Raw genomic sequence first — 12,179 nt, forward strand, 5'->3', positions numbered from 1 at the left:
GGTTGGCTGCCAGCCTTCCTTCCATTCCTATGAGTAATGTGAGTGCTCATGAAGGGGACATGGTTGGGTCCACCCCTTTCCCGGTTATCCCCTCTAGGCCTTTTGGCTTAGATCAAGTGTAAAAAAAGAAAGGATCTTGCGACAGATCGCATCCTGAGGCACGTTTTTTTTTGTGTGAATACTTGCACTTGGGTGACTTGTGAGCACATACTGATACATACGTTCCCTATCTGGGGACCATAAATTAAATGGATTTTTGAGAAAGGGAGCTGATTTGGAAGCTTGCTTCTGTCGCCCTATGCATTGACCCGATGTGGCAGTATCTTCGGGTAGTGAACAGTGCACCACCCCATTCCAGTGTTAAACAAGAAAGATTCTCATTTAATCCTCCGTGGGTGAGAATTTGAGTTTGAGAATTGGAGACCAAAATGATGAGTTGCACTGACTGGTTTATGAACGTCTATTCATTTAGCGTTTTAATGACCATGTTTGCACACTGATTGGTGTAAAAAAATAAAATAAAACTAAATAATAATAATCTAGCACACCTGTGCAGGTTTGACATGACATGACAGGTAGCTGTCTTGTGGGTGGTGCTGAATCCTGTTAAATGACATGAGGGTCTCATGCCTATACACAAGGGTGTGTCATTGCTGTTGCTTGACCATGCATTGGTTTCTGTGGTCAGTGAATGATAAAAACAAAATTTACCATCCATTGATGGATGGGAAATCCGCCATGAGGCATTTGTTTTTAGAAACTGCTGCTCACAACCAATGTTGCAATGGAGTGTCTCCATCTGCTGGTGGTATTGGAAAGGCATTAGTGCTATGACAGGGTCTGAAGAAGAAGAAGAAGAAGAAGAAGAAGAAGACGGAAAAAAATATATATAAAAAGAAAAAGAGAGAGAGAGAGAGAGACTGACTTAGTGAGCGAGTGAGTGAGAGAGTGAGAGTGAGTGAGAGTGAATGAGTGAGTGAGTGATTGAGTGAGTGAGTGAGTGAGTGAGAACAAATGAGTTAAAGCAAGTGAGTGAGAGAGATCGAATGAATGAAAGTCTGAATGACAGAAAGAAAAAAGGATGAAGAAAGAAGCATGAAGAAAAAAAAATGTATATGGAGTTGCTGACATGAGTGCAATCTACAAAGCCGTTGAGGCTGATCCTCATGGGAGGATTATTGCACCAGGACCCTTAGCACTTTTAAAATGCCATTCAATGCCACGGGCTAGATGTAAACTGCAGATGACCATGTTGTGGTAGTTACCATGGATACCCAAGTGATGTGTGAGCTAACACATAGGCCCAACAGATTCCAAGAAGGCCAGAATCACCAGCGGCACCACCATCGATTGTCAGGTCACCCGGATTCAGCAAATACCAGAGTCCAAAATGATGCAGGTTTATACTGTTAATTTTCAGTTTATCGTTACAGTTGGTGTTATTCCATGTCGGAAGGGACGCAGCTACAGCCAGTGGGGTAACTAGAGACAGGCAGGCAGCTATGTGCAACAAAGGTAGGCGTGTTGTTTTCATATGCAGATCTGAAATATTGTCTTATATGCAAGAGGAGGAGTGATGGGGGTTCAGGCAAAAGCCAGGCTATGGATTGCATTGCTAAATGCTCCATCAGAGTGCAATGGTCGCCTGTCCTTTTTTTAAGTGATGATGTGGGTTTAGCCTGTGCTGTATGTATGTATGGGTGGCTGACTGCCACCCACCCAGAAAGTGTATGGGAGGCTGGTTGGCTGCCAGCCTTCCTTCCATTCCTATGAGTAATGTGAGTGCTCATGAAGGGGACATGGTTGGGTCCACCCCTTTCCCGGTTATCCCCTCTAGGCCTTTTGGCTTAGATCAAGTGTAAAAAAAGAAAGGATCTTGCGACAGATCGCATCCTGAGGCACGTTTTTTTTTGTGTGAATACTTGCACTTGGGTGACTTGTGAGCACATACTGATACATACGTTCCCTATCTGGGGACCATAAATTAAATGGATTTTTGAGAAAGGGAGCTGATTTGGAAGCTTGCTTCTGTCGCCCTATGCATTGACCCGATGTGGCAGTATCTTCGGGTAGTGAACAGTGCACCACCCCATTCCAGTGTTAAACAAGAAAGATTCTCATTTAATCCTCCGTGGGTGAGAATTTGAGTTTGAGAATTGGAGACCAAAATGATGAGTTGCACTGACTGGTTTATGAACGTCTATTCATTTAGCGTTTTAATGACCATGTTTGCACACTGATTGGTGTAAAAAAATAAAATAAAACTAAATAATAATAATCTAGCACACCTGTGCAGGTTTGACATGACATGACAGGTAGCTGTCTTGTGGGTGGTGCTGAATCCTGTTAAATGACATGAGGGTCTCATGCCTATACACAAGGGTGTGTCATTGCTGTTGCTTGACCATGCATTGGTTTCTGTGGTCAGTGAATGATAAAAACAAAATTTACCATCCATTGATGGATGGGAAATCCGCCATGAGGCATTTGTTTTTAGAAACTGCTGCTCACAACCAATGTTGCAATGGAGTGTCTCCATCTGCTGGTGGTATTGGAAAGGCATTAGTGCTATGACAGGGTCTGAAGAAGAAGAAGAAGAAGAAGAAGAAGAAGAAGAAGAAGAAGAAGAAGAAGAAGAAGACGGAAAAAAATATATATAAAAAGAAAAAGAGAGAGAGAGAGAGAGACTGACTTAGTGAGCGAGTGAGTGAGAGAGTGAGAGTGAGTGAGAGTGAATGAGTGAGTGAGTGATTGAGTGAGTGAGTGAGTGAGTGAGAACAAATGAGTTAAAGCAAGTGAGTGAGAGAGATCGAATGAATGAAAGTCTGAATGACAGAAAGAAAAAAGGATGAAGAAAGAAGCATGAAGAAAAAAAAATGTATATGGAGTTGCTGACATGAGTGCAATCTACAAAGCCGTTGAGGCTGATCCTCATGGGAGGATTATTGCACCAGGACCCTTAGCACTTTTAAAATGCCATTCAATGCCACGGGCTAGATGTAAACTGCAGATGACCATGTTGTGGTAGTTACCATGGATACCCAAGTGATGTGTGAGCTAACACATAGGCCCAACAGATTCCAAGAAGGCCAGAATCACCAGCGGCACCACCATCGATTGTCAGGTCACCCGGATTCAGCAAATACCAGAGTCCAAAATGATGCAGGTTTATACTGTTAATTTTCAGTTTATCGTTACAGTTGGTGTTATTCCATGTCGGAAGGGACGCAGCTACAGCCAGTGGGGTAACTAGAGACAGGCAGGCAGCTATGTGCAACAAAGGTAGGCGTGTTGTTTTCATATGCAGATCTGAAATATTGTCTTATATGCAAGAGGAGGAGTGATGGGGGTTCAGGCAAAAGCCAGGCTATGGATTGCATTGCTAAATGCTCCATCAGAGTGCAATGGTCGCCTGTCCTTTTTTTAAGTGATGATGTGGGTTTAGCCTGTGCTGTATGTATGTATGGGTGGCTGACTGCCACCCACCCAGAAAGTGTATGGGAGGCTGGTTGGCTGCCAGCCTTCCTTCCATTCCTATGAGTAATGTGAGTGCTCATGAAGGGGACATGGTTGGGTCCACCCCTTTCCCGGTTATCCCCTCTAGGCCTTTTGGCTTAGATCAAGTGTAAAAAAAGAAAGGATCTTGCGACAGATCGCATCCTGAGGCACGTTTTTTTTTGTGTGAATACTTGCACTTGGGTGACTTGTGAGCACATACTGATACATACGTTCCCTATCTGGGGACCATAAATTAAATGGATTTTTGAGAAAGGGAGCTGATTTGGAAGCTTGCTTCTGTCGCCCTATGCATTGACCCGATGTGGCAGTATCTTCGGGTAGTGAACAGTGCACCACCCCATTCCAGTGTTAAACAAGAAAGATTCTCATTTAATCCTCCGTGGGTGAGAATTTGAGTTTGAGAATTGGAGACCAAAATGATGAGTTGCACTGACTGGTTTATGAACGTCTATTCATTTAGCGTTTTAATGACCATGTTTGCACACTGATTGGTGTAAAAAAATAAAATAAAACTAAATAATAATAATCTAGCACACCTGTGCAGGTTTGACATGACATGACAGGTAGCTGTCTTGTGGGTGGTGCTGAATCCTGTTAAATGACATGAGGGTCTCATGCCTATACACAAGGGTGTGTCATTGCTGTTGCTTGACCATGCATTGGTTTCTGTGGTCAGTGAATGATAAAAACAAAATTTACCATCCATTGATGGATGGGAAATCCGCCATGAGGCATTTGTTTTTAGAAACTGCTGCTCACAACCAATGTTGCAATGGAGTGTCTCCATCTGCTGGTGGTATTGGAAAGGCATTAGTGCTATGACAGGGTCTGAAGAAGAAGAAGAAGAAGAAGAAGAAGAAGAAGAAGACGGAAAAAAATATATATAAAAAGAAAAAGAGAGAGAGAGAGAGAGACTGACTTAGTGAGCGAGTGAGTGAGAGAGTGAGAGTGAGTGAGAGTGAATGAGTGAGTGAGTGATTGAGTGAGTGAGTGAGTGAGTGAGAACAAATGAGTTAAAGCAAGTGAGTGAGAGAGATCGAATGAATGAAAGTCTGAATGACAGAAAGAAAAAAGGATGAAGAAAGAAGCATGAAGAAAAAAAAATGTATATGGAGTTGCTGACATGAGTGCAATCTACAAAGCCGTTGAGGCTGATCCTCATGGGAGGATTATTGCACCAGGACCCTTAGCACTTTTAAAATGCCATTCAATGCCACGGGCTAGATGTAAACTGCAGATGACCATGTTGTGGTAGTTACCATGATGGATACCCAAGTGATGTGTGAGCTAACACATAGGCCCAACAGATTCCAAGAAGGCCAGAATCACCAGCGGCACCACCATCGATTGTCAGGTCACCCGGATTCAGCAAATACCAGAGTCCAAAATGATGCAGGTTTATACTGTTAATTTTCAGTTTATCGTTACAGTTGGTGTTATTCCATGTCGGAAGGGACGCAGCTACAGCCAGTGGGGTAACTAGAGACAGGCAGGCAGCTATGTGCAACAAAGGTAGGCGTGTTGTTTTCATATGCAGATCTGAAATATTGTCTTATATGCAAGAGGAGGAGTGATGGGGGTTCAGGCAAAAGCCAGGCTATGGATTGCATTGCTAAATGCTCCATCAGAGTGCAATGGTCGCCTGTCCTTTTTTTAAGTGATGATGTGGGTTTAGCCTGTGCTGTATGTATGTATGGGTGGCTGACTGCCACCCACCCAGAAAGTGTATGGGAGGCTGGTTGGCTGCCAGCCTTCCTTCCATTCCTATGAGTAATGTGAGTGCTCATGAAGGGGACATGGTTGGGTCCACCCCTTTCCCGGTTATCCCCTCTAGGCCTTTTGGCTTAGATCAAGTGTAAAAAAAGAAAGGATCTTGCGACAGATCGCATCCTGAGGCACGTTTTTTTTTGTGTGAATACTTGCACTTGGGTGACTTGTGAGCACATACTGATACATACGTTCCCTATCTGGGGACCATAAATTAAATGGATTTTTGAGAAAGGGAGCTGATTTGGAAGCTTGCTTCTGTCGCCCTATGCATTGACCCGATGTGGCAGTATCTTCGGGTAGTGAACAGTGCACCACCCCATTCCAGTGTTAAACAAGAAAGATTCTCATTTAATCCTCCGTGGGTGAGAATTTGAGTTTGAGAATTGGAGACCAAAATGATGAGTTGCACTGACTGGTTTATGAACGTCTATTCATTTAGCGTTTTAATGACCATGTTTGCACACTGATTGGTGTAAAAAAATAAAATAAAACTAAATAATAATAATCTAGCACACCTGTGCAGGTTTGACATGACATGACAGGTAGCTGTCTTGTGGGTGGTGCTGAATCCTGTTAAATGACATGAGGGTCTCATGCCTATACACAAGGGTGTGTCATTGCTGTTGCTTGACCATGCATTGGTTTCTGTGGTCAGTGAATGATAAAAACAAAATTTACCATCCATTGATGGATGGGAAATCCGCCATGAGGCATTTGTTTTTAGAAACTGCTGCTCACAACCAATGTTGCAATGGAGTGTCTCCATCTGCTGGTGGTATTGGAAAGGCATTAGTGCTATGACAGGGTCTGAAGAAGAAGAAGAAGAAGAAGAAGAAGAAGACGGAAAAAAATATATATAAAAAGAAAAAGAGAGAGAGAGAGAGACTGACTTAGTGAGCGAGTGAGTGAGAGAGTGAGAGTGAGTGAGAGTGAATGAGTGAGTGAGTGATTGAGTGAGTGAGTGAGTGAGTGAGAACAAATGAGTTAAAGCAAGTGAGTGAGAGAGATCGAATGAATGAAAGTCTGAATGACAGAAAGAAAAAAGGATGAAGAAAGAAGCATGAAGAAAAAAAAATGTATATGGAGTTGCTGACATGAGTGCAATCTACAAAGCCGTTGAGGCTGATCCTCATGGGAGGATTATTGCACCAGGACCCTTAGCACTTTTAAAATGCCATTCAATGCCACGGGCTAGATGTAAACTGCAGATGACCATGTTGTGGTAGTTACCATGGATACCCAAGTGATGTGTGAGCTAACACATAGGCCCAACAGATTCCAAGAAGGCCAGAATCACCAGCGGCACCACCATCGATTGTCAGGTCACCCGGATTCAGCAAATACCAGAGTCCAAAATGATGCAGGTTTATACTGTTAATTTTCAGTTTATCGTTACAGTTGGTGTTATTCCATGTCGGAAGGGACGCAGCTACAGCCAGTGGGGTAACTAGAGACAGGCAGGCAGCTATGTGCAACAAAGGTAGGCGTGTTGTTTTCATATGCAGATCTGAAATATTGTCTTATATGCAAGAGGAGGAGTGATGGGGGTTCAGGCAAAAGCCAGGCTATGGATTGCATTGCTAAATGCTCCATCAGAGTGCAATGGTCGCCTGTCCTTTTTTTAAGTGATGATGTGGGTTTAGCCTGTGCTGTATGTATGTATGGGTGGCTGACTGCCACCCACCCAGAAAGTGTATGGGAGGCTGGTTGGCTGCCAGCCTTCCTTCCATTCCTATGAGTAATGTGAGTGCTCATGAAGGGGACATGGTTGGGTCCACCCCTTTCCCGGTTATCCCCTCTAGGCCTTTTGGCTTAGATCAAGTGTAAAAAAAGAAAGGATCTTGCGACAGATCGCATCCTGAGGCACGTTTTTTTTTGTGTGAATACTTGCACTTGGGTGACTTGTGAGCACATACTGATACATACGTTCCCTATCTGGGGACCATAAATTAAATGGATTTTTGAGAAAGGGAGCTGATTTGGAAGCTTGCTTCTGTCGCCCTATGCATTGACCCGATGTGGCAGTATCTTCGGGTAGTGAACAGTGCACCACCCCATTCCAGTGTTAAACAAGAAAGATTCTCATTTAATCCTCCGTGGGTGAGAATTTGAGTTTGAGAATTGGAGACCAAAATGATGAGTTGCACTGACTGGTTTATGAACGTCTATTCATTTAGCGTTTTAATGACCATGTTTGCACACTGATTGGTGTAAAAAAATAAAATAAAACTAAATAATAATAATCTAGCACACCTGTGCAGGTTTGACATGACATGACAGGTAGCTGTCTTGTGGGTGGTGCTGAATCCTGTTAAATGACATGAGGGTCTCATGCCTATACACAAGGGTGTGTCATTGCTGTTGCTTGACCATGCATTGGTTTCTGTGGTCAGTGAATGATAAAAACAAAATTTACCATCCATTGATGGATGGGAAATCCGCCATGAGGCATTTGTTTTTAGAAACTGCTGCTCACAACCAATGTTGCAATGGAGTGTCTCCATCTGCTGGTGGTATTGGAAAGGCATTAGTGCTATGACAGGGTCTGAAGAAGAAGAAGAAGAAGAAGAAGAAGAAGAAGAAGAAGACGGAAAAAAATATATAAAAAAAGAAAAAGAGAGAGAGAGAGAGAGACTGACTTAGTGAGCGAGTGAGTGAGAGAGTGAGAGTGAGTGAGAGTGAATGAGTGAGTGAGTGATTGAGTGAGTGAGTGAGTGAGTGAGAACAAATGAGTTAAAGCAAGTGAGTGAGAGAGATCGAATGAATGAAAGTCTGAATGACAGAAAGAAAAAAGGATGAAGAAAGAAGCATGAAGAAAAAAAAATGTATATGGAGTTGCTGACATGAGTGCAATCTACAAAGCCGTTGAGGCTGATCCTCATGGGAGGATTATTGCACCAGGACCCTTAGCACTTTTAAAATGCCATTCAATGCCACGGGCTAGATGTAAACTGCAGATGACCATGTTGTGGTAGTTACCATGGATACCCAAGTGATGTGTGAGCTAACACATAGGCCCAACAGATTCCAAGAAGGCCAGAATCACCAGCGGCACCACCATCGATTGTCAGGTCACCCGGATTCAGCAAATACCAGAGTCCAAAATGATGCAGGTTTATACTGTTAATTTTCAGTTTATCGTTACAGTTGGTGTTATTCCATGTCGGAAGGGACGCAGCTACAGCCAGTGGGGTAACTAGAGACAGGCAGGCAGCTATGTGCAACAAAGGTAGGCGTGTTGTTTTCATATGCAGATCTGAAATATTGTCTTATATGCAAGAGGAGGAGTGATGGGGGTTCAGGCAAAAGCCAGGCTATGGATTGCATTGCTAAATGCTCCATCAGAGTGCAATGGTCGCCTGTCCTTTTTTTAAGTGATGATGTGGGTTTAGCCTGTGCTGTATGTATGTATGGGTGGCTGACTGCCACCCACCCAGAAAGTGTATGGGAGGCTGGTTGGCTGCCAGCCTTCCTTCCATTCCTATGAGTAATGTGAGTGCTCATGAAGGGGACATGGTTGGGTCCACCCCTTTCCCGGTTATCCCCTCTAGGCCTTTTGGCTTAGATCAAGTGTAAAAAAAGAAAGGATCTTGCGACAGATCGCATCCTGAGGCACGTTTTTTTTTGTGTGAATACTTGCACTTGGGTGACTTGTGAGCACATACTGATACATACGTTCCCTATCTGGGGACCATAAATTAAATGGATTTTTGAGAAAGGGAGCTGATTTGGAAGCTTGCTTCTGTCGCCCTATGCATTGACCCGATGTGGCAGTATCTTCGGGTAGTGAACAGTGCACCACCCCATTCCAGTGTTAAACAAGAAAGATTCTCATTTAATCCTCCGTGGGTGAGAATTTGAGTTTGAGAATTGGAGACCAAAATGATGAGTTGCACTGACTGGTTTATGAACGTCTATTCATTTAGCGTTTTAATGACCATGTTTGCACACTGATTGGTGTAAAAAAATAAAATAAAACTAAATAATAATAATCTAGCACACCTGTGCAGGTTTGACATGACATGACAGGTAGCTGTCTTGTGGGTGGTGCTGAATCCTGTTAAATGACATGAGGGTCTCATGCCTATACACAAGGGTGTGTCATTGCTGTTGCTTGACCATGCATTGGTTTCTGTGGTCAGTGAATGATAAAAACAAAATTTACCATCCATTGATGGATGGGAAATCCGCCATGAGGCATTTGTTTTTAGAAACTGCTGCTCACAACCAATGTTGCAATGGAGTGTCTCCATCTGCTGGTGGTATTGGAAAGGCATTAGTGCTATGACAGGGTCTGAAGAAGAAGAAGAAGAAGAAGAAGACGGAAAAAAATATATATAAAAAGAAAGAGAGAGAGAGAGAGAGAGACTGACTTAGTGAGCGAGTGAGTGAGAGAGTGAGAGTGAGTGAGAGTGAATGACTGAGTGAGTGATTGAGTGAGTGAGTGAGTGAGAACAAATGAGTTAAAGCAAGTGAGCGAGAGAGATCGAATGAATGAAAGTCTGAATGACAGAAAGAAAAAAGGATGAAGAAAGAAGCATGAAGAAAAAAAAATGTATATGGAGTTGCTGACATGAGTGCAATCTACAAAGCCGTTGAGGCTGATCCTCATGGGAGGATTATTGCACCAGGACCCTTAGCACTTTTAAAATGCCATTCAATGCCACGGGCTAGATGTAAACTGCAGATGACCATGTTGTGGTAGTTACCATGGATACCCAAGTGATGTGTGAGCTAACACATAGGCCCAACAGATTCCAAGAAGGCCAGAATCACCAGCGGCACCACCATCGATTGTCAGGTCACCCGGATTCAGCAAATACCAGAGTCCAAAATGATGCAGGTTTATACTGTTAATTTTCAGTTTATCGTTACAGTTGGTGTTATTCCATGTCGGAAGGGACGCAGCTACAGCCAGTGGGGTAACTAGAGACAGGCAGGCAGCTATGTGCAACAAAGGTAGGCGTGTTGTTTTCATATGCAGATCTGAAATATTGTCTTATATGCAAGAGGAGGAGTGATGGGGGTTCAGGCAAAAGCCAGGCTATGGATTGCATTGCTAAATGCTCCATCAGAGTGCAATGGTCGCCTGTCCTTTTTTTAAGTGATGATGTGGGTTTAGCCTGTGCTGTATGTATGTATGGGTGGCTGACTGCCACCCACCCAGAAAGTGTATGGGAGGCTGGTTGGCTGCCAGCCTTCCTTCCATTCCTATGAGTAATGTGAGTGCTCATGAAGGGGACATGGTTGGGTCCACCCCTTTCCCGGTTATCCCCTCTAGGCCTTTTGGCTTAGATCAAGTGTAAAAAAAGAAAGGATCTTGCGACAGATCGCATCCTGAGGCACGTTTTTATTTGTGTGAATACTTGCACTTGGGTGACTTGTGAGCACATACTGATACATACGTTCCCTATCTGGGGACCATAAATTAAATGGATTTTTGAGAAAGGGAGCTGATTTGGAAGCTTGCTTCTGTCGCCCTATGCATTGACCCGATGTGGCAGTATCTTCGGGTAGTGAACAGTGCACCACCCCATTCCAGTGTTAAACAAGAAAGATTCTCATTTAATCCTCCGTGGGTGAGAATTTGAGTTTGAGAATTGGAGACCAAAATGATGAGTTGCACTGACTGGTTTATGAACGTCTATTCATTTAGCGTTTTAATGACCATGTTTGCACACTGATTGGTGTAAAAAAATAAAATAAAACTAAATAATAATAATCTAGCACACCTGTGCAGGTTTGACATGACATGACAGGTAGCTGTCTTGTGGGTGGTGCTGAATCCTGTTAAATGACATGAGGGTCTCATGCCTATACACAAGGGTGTGTCATTGCTGTTGCTTGACCATGCATTGGTTTCTGTGGTCAGTGAATGATAAAAACAAAATTTACCATCCATTGATGGATGGGAAATCCGCCATGAGGCATTTGTTTTTAGAAACTGCTGCTCACAACCAATGTTGCAATGGAGTGTCTCCATCTGCTGGTGGTATTGGAAAGGCATTAGTGCTATGACAGGGTCTGAAGAAGAAGAAGAAGAAGAAGAAGACGGAAAAAAATATATATAAAAAGAAAAAGAGAGAGAGAGAGAGAGAGACTGACTTAGTGAGCGAGTGAGTGAGAGAGTGAGAGTGAGTGAGAGTGAATGAGTGAGTGAGTGATTGAGTGAGTGAGTGAGTGAGTGAGAACAAATGAGTTAAAGCAAGTGAGTGAGAGAGATCGAATGAATGAAAGTCTGAATGACAGAAAGAAAAAAGGATGAAGAAAGAAGCATGAAGAAAAAAAAATGTATATGGAGTTGCTGACATGAGTGCAATCTACAAAGCCGTTGAGGCTGATCCTCATGGGAGGATTATTGCACCAGGACCCTTAGCACTTTTAAAATGCCATTCAATGCCACGGGCTAGATGTAAACTGCAGATGACCATGTTGTGGTAGTTACCATGGATACCCAAGTGATGTGTGAGCTAACACATAGGCCCAACAGATTCCAAGAAGGCCAGAATCACCAGCGGCACCACCATCGATTGTCAGGTCACCCGGATTCAGCAAATACCAGAGTCCAAAATGATGCAGGTTTATACTGTTAATTTTCAGTTTATCGTTACAGTTGGTGTTATTCCATGTCGGAAGGGACGCAGCTACAGCCAGTGGGGTAACTAGAGACAGGCAGGCAGCTATGTGCAACAAAGGTAGGCGTGTTGTTTTCATATGCAGATCTGAAATATTGTCTTATATGCAAGAGGAGGAGTGATGGGGGTTCAGGCAAAAGCCAGGCTATGGATTGCATTGCTAAATGCTCCATCAGAGTGCAATGGTCGCCTGTCCTTTTTTTAAGTGATGATGTGGGTTTAGCCTGTGCTGTATGTATGTATGGGTGGCTGACT

The 12,179-nt window shown here is 43.3% G+C and overlaps 7 pseudogenes; all 7 read left to right on the forward strand.

The window, feature by feature from the left end:
• Positions 1–86: 86 nt before the first annotated feature.
• On the forward strand, positions 87–350 carry LOC130286953 (U2 spliceosomal RNA; annotated as a pseudogene).
• A 1,476-nt stretch (positions 351–1,826) lies between these two features.
• Positions 1,827–2,090, forward strand: LOC130286954 (U2 spliceosomal RNA; annotated as a pseudogene).
• Positions 2,091–3,593: 1,503 nt separating this feature from the next.
• On the forward strand, positions 3,594–3,857 carry LOC130286955 (U2 spliceosomal RNA; annotated as a pseudogene).
• A 1,485-nt stretch (positions 3,858–5,342) lies between these two features.
• Positions 5,343–5,606, forward strand: LOC130286956 (U2 spliceosomal RNA; annotated as a pseudogene).
• A 1,474-nt stretch (positions 5,607–7,080) lies between these two features.
• On the forward strand, positions 7,081–7,344 carry LOC130286958 (U2 spliceosomal RNA; annotated as a pseudogene).
• Positions 7,345–8,829: 1,485 nt separating this feature from the next.
• On the forward strand, positions 8,830–9,093 carry LOC130286959 (U2 spliceosomal RNA; annotated as a pseudogene).
• Positions 9,094–10,559: 1,466 nt separating this feature from the next.
• LOC130287728 (U2 spliceosomal RNA) lies at positions 10,560–10,823 on the forward strand (annotated as a pseudogene).
• Positions 10,824–12,179: the final 1,356 nt, after the last annotated feature.

Source organism: Hyla sarda, chromosome 8 (genome assembly GCF_029499605.1).
Source record: "Hyla sarda isolate aHylSar1 chromosome 8, aHylSar1.hap1, whole genome shotgun sequence".
In the NCBI taxonomy this organism is placed as follows: domain Eukaryota; kingdom Metazoa; phylum Chordata; class Amphibia; order Anura; family Hylidae; genus Hyla; species Hyla sarda.